Below are 14,263 nucleotides of genomic sequence, written 5' to 3' on the forward strand. Positions count from 1 at the left end.
TATACCTTCAGTGTTTGTCATTATGGTTCTTCGTCTACCTTCAGTGTTTGTGATTATGGTCCTTTGTATACCTTCAGTGTTTGTCATTATGGTCCATCGTATACCTTCAGTGTTTGTCATGATGTTCCCTCGTATTCCGTCAGTGTTTGTCGTAATGGTCCTTCGTCTACCTTCAGTGTTTGTCATTATTGTTCTTCGTATACCTTCAGTGTTTGTCATGATGTTCCTTCGTATACCTTCAGTGTTTGTCATTATGGTCCTTCGTGTACTTTCAGTATTTGTCATTATGGTCCCTCATATACCTTCAGTGTTTGTCATTATGGTCCCTCCTATACATTCAGTGTTTGTCATTATGGTCCTTCGTATAGCTTCAGTGTTTGTCATTATGGTTCTTCGTATATCTTCAGTGTTTGTCATTATTGTCCTTCGTGTTCCTTCAGTGTTTGTCATTATGGTTCTCCGTATACCTTTAGTGTTTGCCATTATGGTCCCCCGTATATCTTCAGTGTTTTTCATTATGGTTCTTCGTATACCTTCAGTCTTCGTCAATATGATCCTTTGCCTACCTTAAGTGTTTGTCATTATTCTTCCCCTTATACCTTCAGTGTTTGTCATCATGGTCCTTCGTATACCTTCAGTGTTTGCCATTATGGTCCCTCGTATACATTCAGTGTTTGTCATTATGGTCCTTCGTATACCTTCAGTATTTGTCATAATGGTCCCTCGTATACCTTCAGTGTTTGTCATTACGGTCCTTCATATACTTTCAGTGTTTGTCATTATGGTCCCTCATATACCTTTAGTGTTTGTCATTATGGTCCCTCCTATACATTGAGTGTTTGTCATTATGGTCCTTCGTATGGTTTCAGTGTTTGTCATTATGGTTCTTCGTATACCTCCAGTGTTTGTCATTATTGTCCTTCGTATTCCTTCAGTGTTTGTCATTATGGTTCTTCGTATACCGTCAGTGTTTGTCATTATGGTCCCTCGTATACATTCAGTGTTTGTCATTATGGTCCTTCGTGTACCTTTAGTGTTTGTCATTATGGTCCTGCGTGTACCTTCAGTGTTTTTCATTATGGTTCTTCGTATACCTTAAGTTTTTGTCATCATTGTCCTTCGTATACCTAAAGTGTTTGTCATTATGGTTCTTCGTATACCTTTAGTGTTTGTCATTATGGTCCTTTGTATACCTTCAGTGTTTGTCATTATGGTTCTTCGTATACCTTCAGTGTTTGTCATCATTGTCCTTCGTATACCTAAAGTGTTTGTCATTATGGTTCTTGGTATACCTTCAGTGTTTGTCATCATTGTCCTTCGTATACCTAAAGTGTTTGTCATTATGGTCCTTCGTATACCTTCAGTGTTTGTCATTATGGTTCTTCGTCTACCTTCAGTGTTTGTCATTATCGTCCTTTGTATACCTTCAGTGTTTGCCATTATGGTCCTTCGTATACCTTCAGTGTTTGTCATTATGGTTCTTGGTATACCTTCAGTGTTTGTCATTATGGACCCTCGTATACCTTCAGTGTTTGTCATTATAATCATTATGGTCCTTCGTATACCTTCAGTGTCATTATGGTGTTTCGTATACCTTCAGTGTTTGTCATTATGGTCCTTCGTATACCGTCAGTGTTTGTCATTATGGTCCCTCGTATACATTCAGTGTTTGTCATTATGGTCCTTCGTGTACCTTCAGTGTTTGTCATTAAGGTCCTTCGTATACCTTCAGTGTTTGTCATTATGGTCCTGCGTGTACCTTCAGTGTTTATCATTATGGACCTTCATATACCTTCAGTGTTTGTCATCTTTAAGTACATACATAGGTCTTTAACTTACAGGAGGTAGGAAAAAGTGTGATGAACGCAAGGTATGTCAACAATTTAGTTATGTCAATTTAGCAGAACACTATGTAATTAGTCGCCGATACCAACGAGGTAGAGCACATCCATAAGACCGTGTGCTGTCGATAAAATATGCATAGCGCGGAAAACTCCAAATTTACCAGAATAATAGTGAGCGGGTTAGGATGACCAGAATGTGACTGTAATAGAAATATGCCTATCAACCCAATGTAATATGTAGCATAGCATTTCAACGTTGGCCCAACGTTGGCAGTGGTTGGCAACTAACGGTCGGATTTCCTTCGTTGAACAGAAGAGTGATGTATAATTATTCGCCATGTGCGCGTTTGTCACAAAAATTTTACGATTGACATGCCTTGTTTTCAATTATCTAATCAATTTACATCTGATGTCTTGTCAGAATTCCATCTAATCCCATTTTGAGCCAGTCGAGATTATCACTACTCTCTTATCATACACTGAGGCATTCCAGACGACTCCTGAATCAACTGGGGCTCCGACACTGATATTTGCTCGATGTCTGGTCTGAATACCATTCAAACACAGCCCATTTTGAGCCAGTCGGGACTATTCCCGATCTCTTATCATACACTGAGGTATATCAGACGACTCCTGAATAAACTGGGGCTCCAACACTGATATTTACCTGATGGTCTGAACACCATCTAACCACAACCCATTTTGAGATAGTCGGCACGCTAGATCCGGAAGTGCTAAACCCCCTATTTTTTCCAAATCAGCTTCGCAGACTCCACCATGGAAAATGGAGCCATATTCCACCCCAGTGCCAACCAATGATAGGAACAAGAAAACATTGTAAGTTTAATAATTACTATTTATTAAACCAAATAGTTTTGACATTCGTATTTGCATAACCTTGCAAAAATTGGAAATTTTAACTATAAATTGTATATTTATATACTTATCCTATCTCACGATTTGCACATCTCTCTCTTGCTTCCACGCTGAGTGGAACGAATGAGAACGTTCCCTGTTGGCCTCTCTTGTCCATATGCCTGTGTTCCCCAGGCTGCTCTCCTTACAGGACAGGTCCCATGCCGAGCATGCAGCACGCTCCCCTATCTACCCACGAGGCTACCTCAGAGTGATCATTTTCTTCTTGGAGCTACCGCCGTAATCTGAGTAGCGGGGAGGCTGGCTGGACATACATCGCGTGAGACAGGATAAATATATAAATATACAATATATAGTTAAACTTTCTAAATTTTTAAGCTTATCCTATCTCACGATTTGCAAACAGGTATACATCTGGTCGAGATAACGGGAAGATCATTGTTTGGAATACCAAAGGTAGTAGTTTCCACTCCGTGGGTGACGGGACATGACAGGGCATCAACAAAGACATTCCTCACCTAGGGAATGTGTCAGGCTCTGACCACTATGATGAGTGAATCAATTAGCTGATAATATTGAAACATCCACTGAAGCAGATCTGCTGATCCCTGATGGTTCATGTGTCATACTACCATGGAATTGTCTGATTGAATCAACAGATGGGATGACCGTAGTACTACTGTCCAATGCCGAATTTGTTGATATGAAGGGCCTTTTCTCCCGATGACCACTGCTTGGCCACTCGATGATGGAGAAAGTGAGCACCCCAGCCCTCAAGAGATGTGTCGACGAACAGGTGTTGAGGACTGAATGAAGTTGTGCAAGAAGACAAATCAACTCCCTGGGGTTGTCGTCCCAGATGTGTTACCTCCAAATTCAGCTGCCACCCTAATTGCGTGAGCAATTTGATGGTGAACTACCTGTGGAGATGAAGGACAACTGGATCCTGCTGGGCTTGAACACAGTCGTCGATATAGCTCTCGAAGGCCACACCTCGACAATGCAGGTAGCTTGTAATGTTATCAGTTTGGTAACCCGAGTAAAACACGACAGGGCCGTAGATATGCCAAACGGCAGGAGCCTCCATTGGTAATGACGCCTCTTAAAAGTGAATAGAAGATACTTCTGATAGTCTGGATGTATCGGGATGTGAAGGTAGGCATCTCGCAGGTCGAGGGAAATGAGAGGTCTAGCAACTCTTGCCTTTGAGTCTGACAAACGGATATCTCCTGAGATAGGAACGTTCAATTATTGTGAGCTATCATGACAGTACTAATGGAGTGCTGAATGTTGTAGGTTCGGCACATGGAGATTGTCAGTCAATCTACAAGAACGTTCACATTGTAAACGAATTGGAAGAAATTGACTTAAAACCATTTGCAAACCTTACGATCGGCGATGTCAGGATTTTTGGTTGACCAAACAAAATGATGGTTCACCAGGGAGAAATATAGATAGTAGATCGCTGCCTGGTGACCGTCCGGACAAAACTGCAGTTACCTCTGAACTCAGTGCTTGAGCTAAGGTAGAAAACGGAGTAACCCCAGTCAAAGTCAAACCGTTTTAGGGTGTTTCTGTCACGCTCGATAACCAGTCTCTCTCGGCTGGCAGATGAAATTCCGACACAATCACTCTCACCGGGAATGGCACCATTCGTTGTTAGTAGCAATTGAAGGCTGTACTTGATATCCTACTCATGGGACCAAGACAAGTCTGCCAGTGCACTTCATAGTCACTCTAATCATCAACATTTCTGGTAAACAAACAGTAGTCCGCCATTTGCAACCGTAACCCACGATGCAACAGTGAAAAACATCCGGACAAAACGGTCTTCGGTTAACCGGTCAAGTCACAACCCATAAAATCCTGGCTAAGCGATGCTGGCTACTTGACGAGATATCACTGCTACCATGTGCAGAAACTTGCCCCTTCTGTCCAGAAACTTGCTGATGATGTAAAGGGAAGGGTGCTGAAGCTGACGAACCAGGCAATAATTGCACCCAGCGATACACCAAAACGCTGTTATGAGTAGTCTGTAGTAACTTGACTCGGGGGAAGCGTCGCAAAATATTGGATAGCAAGCTTATCTAGTAATGCACAAATGGGTGGTTATAGAGCTGATATCTACCCTGAAAGGTAGATTCATTAAACCGAATCATTCATCAAAGATGAAGATCGGAAGGTAGATTAAATCTGGAATGAGATGAGCCCTGGTCATGGAGGAGTCTTGAGATCTGGGATCATCAAAACATCAAGTGCCGAGCTTAATATGTCTAGATGTTTGCGCTACTGATATCAAATGTGAATTCGACATGGTGGCGAAAATCTGTAAATAGCAAAAGGCACCATTTTGATGAAAGACATTGAACAGTTTTTGAGTTGTGCTCCGAAAACGAACCCCATCCCTCCCTTTTGAGACTAAGTCCAAATCGTTTCCATGAAAACCCAGAAAAATAAAAATGCCAAGAATCTGTAAATGGCAAAATGCACCATTGTGGGATCTGCCTCACATATCTGCCAAGTTGGGCCCTTTTAGAAACTTTTGTGGATCGAATGTTTTCCCCTACGGAAACTATAGATACTTATTTGGCAGAATTGACCAAGACGGCTATCCTGTTAGGAAAAACAGATGCAGATTGAATGGACGCCTTCGTTAGGGGACTGGATGACAATACCAGGCGACATGTGTTAATGAAACAACCCACTGTGCTGAACGAGGCAGTCTCATTTGCGCGACTGGCTAGATCAGTCATTCCCCCGTCAGAAGACAGTACGGACGTTATGATTGCAATAGATACGCTGAGAGGACAGATTGCTGAACTTTCGGCAAAACTCGCTCCGGTATCGTCACAGATCAATACTTATGAGTCCCGACAGAATCAATGTCCACAGTTCCCCAGACAATCCAGGTATACAGATCGAGCGTGGCAGCCCACTCATCGATGGACAGACCCCATTCAAGGACACAACATGCCCCGTGGAAGGCAGTGTTACAGATGCGGTGGTGAGTATGATTTTTCTCATTCTGATTTCTGTCCCGCACGGAATATTCAGTGCCATTTTTGTCACAAGATAGGACATTTTCAACGAGTATGCAGGGCTAGGTACCAGTCAGGTAACCCAACTAGCAGATAGCAATTAAAGTCAAGACGACGCAGGAAGTTTTCCCATTGTACTGAACACAGGTTTGACCATACTTATTTGACACCACAAGGTTGTGATTCTCCTCGTTACCATCAGCCGAAATCTAAAGTTTCGCAGACTATATTTGAAAGCGACAACAGGCTTAATACAATTCATGTTGTTTTGGGAGAAAAGTTAGTTTCATCAATTGTAGATTCAGGCGCTGGTTCTAGTGTCTTAAGCCTGGAAGTTTTCAATGATTCAGGCATATGGAAAGAAATCCCTATTCAAAAGTCAGATGTGCCATCTATTCAAGGGATAAGTCAAAATATAGTGCCAGTATTAGGGCAAGTTGTACTTCCCATCACTATTGGTGTTTTTCAGAACAGAACAATGTTTTCTAGTTGTTGCAAATTTTGAGTCTCCCATGATTTTAGGCTTAGTTTTTTTGATACGTCAAGAGGCTGTAATGAATTTTCAATCTTATACTTTGGCTATTCAAAATGGTTCAACAGTTGTTCCAATGAGGGCGAATGGTACTATATTACCACCTGTTGCTGGTAAACAATCAATCCCAACGAATTCAGAACACATTCCTGCTCGCTCGCGGCAAAATGTCACAATTGCTCCCCCATCAAAAATGGAACACTGCCTAGGTTTTACAGTTCAGTATCGACCGGGCAAACACTGGCATCCCACAGAGATTCTGTCAAGCTTTCCGTTTCCAGAATGTTCACCGAATTCAGACAGTGGTCTTCCCCAGTCGGATAACTACAACAAGATATCTATTCCAATCGCAGCAGATTTGTCATCAGACTTGTATGATGACAGCTCACTTAGAGTAACCGCTGTCCCGACAGGAGATTACTCCACATCACACAGACAATATGACGAGTCCAATCAATTGGCACCGTGTAGGAGCAAACGACCACGTTATGACAATCGTAAACGACAGAAAGTTCCTGGCATGCTAAACGGTTTAGACGGTTTGTCAACCACAGACATAGGCCAACTAACCCATTTCCAGTTGTCGGTCATTACAATCAAATTAATAAATTGCATAAATCTGATACGGATACAGACATCATAACCCCCATTTCTCAGCCGTTAACATCGGACATGCATAAAAAGTCACCTTGGATATACAGGAATACTTTGTATAGCAAAATGGATGCGAGCGTAGAATACTCAGTGGAAAGAAATAGTCCAGGATTTACCAGGAGAACTGCACTTTACATGAGGTAACTGCACATTACATGTGGTTACAGATGATCACGAATTCAAAATCCCCGAAGGAGACCTATGATTATAATGATACTGAAGTCGTTTATTGAGAAACGAAAGAGTTAGAATTTTTAACAAAATATTTGAAATATTGTTTCTGACAAATTGTTTTAATTCGTTACCTTTTTAGTTATGACACTGCAAATATCATGCCGAGGACTGATCACCCACACATTGATTTTTGCATGTGTTATATTTCAGGATTATCACTATATGATGCTATACGCATGGTGCTAGCCCATGCTATAGATCATTCTTTACGATGTTACATGATTCAATTGTCACAAGGTTACAAGTAAATAGAAGTGTGCAAAATGTCGAGTATTGGACTAATGTCAGCAAAGATATTAAAATACTTATTCCGCATATTAAAACTTTTCAACAGGATTCACGCACGAAACGAGCAATTCTTCCATTTATCGGATCCATTAGTCGTTCACTTTTTCGTACTGCTACAGTCGAAGAAGTAGAACGGCTGGCGCAGTATGTCAAACAATTATCAATGCATGTAACTAATACTTCTCGTGTTGTACAAGTGCGTCAGAACTCGTCATTTATAGCTAAAACCAATGACCGTATTTCTTCCGCTCTAACAGGTATTGAAACGAATCATAGGGATATTTCTAAGGTCGCCGAACAGGTACAAGATGTAGAAAAAAGTAGTTTTATTTCTATGAAAATTTTGCTAGATCGTCTGACATTTTTAACGAATATTCGACAGGAAATTGACGACATGTATCTTGGTATTCAGCAATTAGTTCTCTAACGTTTGAGTCCATCTTTGCTCCCAGTCACGGCAGTAAAGAAGGCCCTAAATATGATTAAAAAACGTCTCAATGCAGAATATCCGTTGTTTCACGTTGCTCACAAGGATCGAGGCTATTATTATCGGGAATGCACTGTACATTGTTCTAGAACTGGAGATTCAATTTTAATTTCGCTCATTGTTCCTATCCAGACTCATTCAACTCTCCTCGATGTATATCGAATTAATTCATTTGGCTTACCAATTAATCAATCAAGTTCACATGTCACTCAGGTTATGAATTTCGCTGATTATTTGGCAGTTTCGGAAGCGAAAGATCAGTATATTGAATTTTCTACCAGGGATTTTCAAACATGTTTTTCTTAGTCCCAAACCAAACACTGTACTCACCTGCGCACTTGCTCTTTTTAATCAGGACGCAACAGGAATTAAATCCTTGTGTGATGTTAAATTTAGATTAAACGGGCTTGGTTCGATGGCTCTCGAAATCGAACCAGGCCTTGTTCTTCTCAGTGGCATAAAAACTATTATATTAACCTGCAATGGTCGCATTGAGAAGCGTCCAGCTTGTCAGATTTGTATATTCGAAATTCCTTACCGCTGTGGGTTGAAACTGGATAAATTCGACATAGACATGAGAATTCATCACTGTGAGAAAAAGTCAACAACTTCAAAATTATATCCACCCAGTCTTCTACTCTTATCGGAAGTTTTCAGTTCGTCCGTACTGAAACCTCTCCAAACTTTACAGCCTCTTGTAGAAGATTCTGCTTTTAAAATTCTTCATTTATTAATCGAGGATAAAGTTTTCGATGAGATTCGGAAACAGGACGAAAAGTTTCAACTTGACTTACGCCTTATTGCCCAGCGTATGAAAAAGGCACAGGTGATTTCGGATAATTTAATTGAAGATAGTTGGATGGATTCCCTTCCATCCTCTGCTTTGGATTAGTCGTTCAGCGACCCTTATCATTTAACGGCTAGTTTTGCCGCAGGTTTGTCCCTCTTTTTATTAATAATTGTTTTGTATTTATGGTTGAAAGTTCGACGTTTATCTTTTGCTTTAACGATACTTACAGCAGGTTCTCCAACTAATGGTTTGACAAACTGGAAAGCACACCAGACAACCACCCCTCAGAATTATTCCCAACTATCTTTTATGTCTTTGATTAAATGGATGTTTTCCTCATCATATCGACAGTATTTCTGGTGTTTGTTTTACTTCTTCGAAGAGTCAAGAAGTATAATCGACCGGTTACGTCCTTAGTTTAACATTTAACGACTTCTTTTGCTTGTCATGAGATTATTCTCTCACAATTGTATCTCTGCCCCCGTGACCTTACGTTGTCTGCTGCAAACCCTTTAACCAACTTTCGTACTCAACGAGTTTTCTTTACTCATAACTTGTTATTCGATAGTCCCAACCTGCTCGTTCAGACCCCGACTCAATCGATCTATGTCTCTGGTAAGATTGCTATCAGTTGTTTAAAGGCGTGGCAATTAAAGCGATTCCTCCCAATGTTTTTATGGTTTTACAACGTTGCGTTGTTGCTTTTCCATTGTCGGTTAATTAAACCCTAAAACAGATGGGATATCCACTTACCCATTTGATGATTATTGTTACCATTCATCTGTCATTTTTCTGGTACCACTTTTTTCAAAGTGGGCACAAGCCGATTGAGTCACGTGTTCATAATGTTAGACTGTCTCCTGCCAGACACTATGGAAGAATGTTATGGTCACAAAAGGAATATTCAATTACATCTTAATACTCGTTCGTATGACAATATTGTATCACTTTTCTGAGATAATACCAGTATCCCACCAACACGCCTCTACGTCGCGACTATATTGGCCTGATGATTCTGCCTCCAGATTGTAAAAAGGCCAGAATTAGATATTACTGCTTCCTTAAAGCTGAATTGAATATCTTCTTCCAACTCTATTGTCTTTCTTCATTCTTCTCACCAATCAGATGTATTACCCGAATATTTTTCTCGTGGTGCGGATACTAACGGTTTCCCGTTTTCATTTCACTAATGTGATTTTCTTACTTCTGTGTAAATTGAAGTACGGTTAAGTCAGTGTTTTCAACTGTACCTATATTTATATACCTGTTCACGTATCCATGTATACACAAGGAACACAAACAGAATTCTTGTTCTATAGTCGATTTATAACCAAGTTTCAATGTATGCTCTCAGTCCATCACATATTTATAAATGTTGTTCGTTCTTGCTATTTTAACTGCAAAGCATTTACTAAATGTGGTGTTAGTTAGATGTTCTTACCCTCTTACATGTATTACAGGGTTAAAATAACATTTTAATCGGCACGACATCAACAGTCACGAATGTTGATATTGTCTACTGTGATCTGTACACAGGTTGACACATATTTGAGCGTGTCATGTTTAACATGTATTGATGTTGTATCCAATATACATTGTATATTATAACCCTACTCATATTCGTGGTGGTTTAACACTCGTTTCAAGTGTTGTAGATTGATGGCTGGACCCCATTCGGACGGGAGAACAGATAAGCTCCTCCCGACTGTCGTTTGGTCTACGCAACATCGATAATCTGGTTCCAAGCTTATGCTGTTCCCGGCGAAAACTCTCACACGGGATGGGACGCTGAGCATCACGCTGCTTACGAAGGCTCCTCATGAGCGATCAAAACTGCAGTCATCTACGATGATTCCCTGCCTACCAGTTGCGAAAGCAACAGGGTTCCTCTTAGCGAAAGCCAAGTGACTCACATTCGCAGTGTGCAGAACATTTCGTCTCTTCACTTGGATGCATAAGCCAAGAACTATGCTGTGCGATCCGATCAGGCCTTGTGTTTGGAAATTGACTTTGTGGTGGCCTCGCACACAGTGTATTGTGTTCAGTGCATAATGAATGACAATCGGAACATGACTCCTTCCGTAGACATTTGTCAGTGTATTCGATGGACGGGACAGATGGACTTTTTTGTGAATGGTGGTGCCATATTTGGCCATATCAGGGACATTTTAACATTTCGTATTGACTTTAATTGAATGTTGTGTTTTCATCTAATAATATGATATATGATGTTTATGCTTTGTGGTTACCCGAAGTAACATAGGATTCCTCTCTTATTCTTTGGCAATAGTCACCGTGTCTACGAATTTTCTTACTTAATTAGTGAGTTTGACATGACTTGTCACTTCTTATCAGAAATTACCGATCCTATTTTGGTTCGATTGTGTATGTTGTGTTTAAGTTTTAACCTATCCGACCGGCCCTCATGTTTACTTTACCCGAGCTGTGGGCAGCTCTTGTCCACAGGCGGAGGATGTTATAAGGTACAAAATGCATCCCTAAATCAGTAAGAGAATTACATCGGACTCCGTATATAGAGTTACAGTTGGGCTCATGGTGGATAACGCCCAGACATTGTTGGGAGACAGAAAGTCTGAAGAGAATGGCGTTAGTCGTAAGTTAGAAATATATACGTCGCTTGAGACAGAACCCAATAATAGATCAACAAGAAGGGGAGAGTTACCGAACTTTTTTCCCGATAATTTTCCAATCATAATATTCATGAGTACTGGGACGGATATAGGATTAACGAATCAAAACGATGGGTTGAAACAGGTGATCAGGATCAGGCCAGGCCCGAACCATATAAAAAGATAGGTTTGGCACTGAGCGAGTGGTGCGTGCTTTTAAGTGACCGAAGCCAGTCCACGTCACTCAGTTGCCTGTGGGGTACGAGCCTATCCTGTCTGTTGATGAAGTTGTAGTTAGAGATGGACTGAGACAGAGTAAAAACTATGTGAATATAAACTTGGTGTTGCGTTTATCTATGAATGTATGTGTGCCAGTACATGAATGTTATGAGGCTAGTTAGGAGTCACGGTCGTCTGACCCCTCACTCCTGTATGGTGTCCTATAATTGCCATCGCGTGGCGCGTAAAAAAAGAACTACGTCGTGGGCGACGTCGCCCACGACGTCGCATAAAAAAGACGACGTCGCCCACGACGTCGTGTAAGACGTCGTCCACGACGTCGCGCAGAAATACACAAGAGAGATCTACGACAAAAATACAAAATCGACGTCGTCCACGACGTCGAAGGCGACGTCGCCCACGACGTCGAGGTCGACGTCGCCCACGACGTCGCGGGCGACGTCGTGTTTAGAAATTGTTATATTGGAAAATCGGGGAATAACCTTTTGTGGTGCAGTTATACTGCTATTGATCTCTAATCACTGATTTCATGTTCAACATTACTACTTATTTAAGTAAACCAATCAAGGGTAAGCGCCAGAACACCTTAAGCAAAAAAATTATGTCAAATTTAGTTGATGCTTGATGTTGTGAAAACGGTGTTGTTTTTAAAGGATCAAAACACTGGTTTTCTACAAAATGTAAAATGTCTCCACTCAGGAAACGAAATATGACTTTTGTACCAGCGGGTTGACATGTGAACCAGCGGGTTTAGTGAGTGAGTTTAGTTCACTCAGTTCATTAGTAGTGAGTTATTCAATTTCTTACATAAACGTGCAAGCTATAAGAATGTTGGAATTGACAGTTTTCATCATCATTTCCACAAATTCAGTTATGGAAAATGCACAATAGATTTCTTTATACTTCTCGTGGTGGAACATACATATATGTAAATGGTTATATGTTTATTGTGAACAAGAAGAAAATGGGAAAATGGATCTCGTGGAGATGCATTCAGAACGACTGCATATCAGTCTTAACAGTGAACGACATAATTTCCCAAGTACCTGGAGACCACAACCACGGACCTGTACACAGCGAAGTCAAAGTGAATCTTTTCGACTGTACCAAAAATACTGACGGCCCCCGCACAAACAACAACCTCCGGGGTTGCAATTGGCATGGCCGTCTCATGAAGGTTGTGGTAAAACAACATCCCACCCTATTCGAGATGGCCAAGTTCCTGGAAGATGAACAAGGACTGAACGAGGCAAAGATGCTTCAGTACAATGCCGGCCAAAGACTGACCCCAAATAGAAGTACAGAGATTTGGAGGAACGACTAGATACCTTGAAGTTCAGGCTTGCAAATAACCACCCGACATTGATGGAGTACCTGGACAATGACAGACAGACAGTCACACAGGCTTTATTCAGTAGTTAAGGCCCAGTGGCCCAGAGTACAATTGAAGTTACTCAATTACAACTATTGGTCACGTGACATTAAATTATGATTTTACATGTGATTTACGGATGGACATCAAATGTTTCATGAAAATGGCAACAGATTTAATAATATCAGCATTATTAGAATTAAGTACATTGAATATCGTTTGTGGGGCATCATTAGTGCATTTTAAATACTTCTTTCGGCAGGCAGAGAAAGTCTTACAGACTAATAATAAGTGTCGTTCGTCTTCAGTTTTACCAGAAGAACAATAAGAACATGATAAATCTTCCAATATATTATTATCTTTTCTAAAACGTTGTATTTTTAAGGCATGAAGAGAGATTTTAAATTTACAAAAAATTCTTAAAAGGGACTTATCATTAAGAACACTGACATATTTTGCAGGTCCGAACATCGATTTACATTGTGAATAATGACTAAGAAAACTCGATGAATTGACTGATGCGTACCAACTGTGAATATATATCTTTTATTCGTTGTTTAAATGTTGACAAAACATTTTTATATCACCCACATTTTGCTTAAATCAAACATGAGAAAACTCGCTTGAAAATAACATATTTCTCACATCTGAAGCCCATGAATACTTTCCACATTTATCCAGTGATAACAATATTTGACAGCTTTGATAGGGGTAGCGATAATCAGGCATTCTTATAAGTTTAATCCAGTATCTAATAACTCTCATTTGACTCTCAATATGCATGTTATAGCATCCTGTTTCGCCAAGTATGGCTTTATTGGAAGCAAATATACCTTCTGTAAGAAATATTTTAAAATAAGATGCATGGACATTTTCAATGGCTTCGAAATAATTTGCTCCCCATGTTATATGGGAAATTATGACATGATTATATATGTTAAAAGAAATATACTAAATGACAACCTTTTGTAATATGTTATAAAGGATCAAAGAAAGTATACATTTACACAAACACACATTCTTATGTGTTTTCATTGTATTCTAAACCGTAAACAACACCAGCCCAAATCCGATAGCCAGCGCGTATGCATATGCTTAAATTTGCTAGTACACATGAAAGGCAAAATGGTATTATATCTACTAGTACCTAAATACTTCTTTATAGAGTCTCAAAGCGTAGTATTTTAAGCAAACACGTTGCTCGAAGTGCAGCCTTCATTTCTATATATTCTGAACAAACACACTGTGTCACAAGCGTTCGGTCCGGCTTGGCTCGAG

This window comes from Haliotis rubra, unplaced genomic scaffold, assembly GCF_003918875.1.
Source record: "Haliotis rubra isolate DU_JTF1 unplaced genomic scaffold, ASM391887v1 Scf1387, whole genome shotgun sequence".
Classification (NCBI taxonomy): domain Eukaryota; kingdom Metazoa; phylum Mollusca; class Gastropoda; order Lepetellida; family Haliotidae; genus Haliotis; species Haliotis rubra.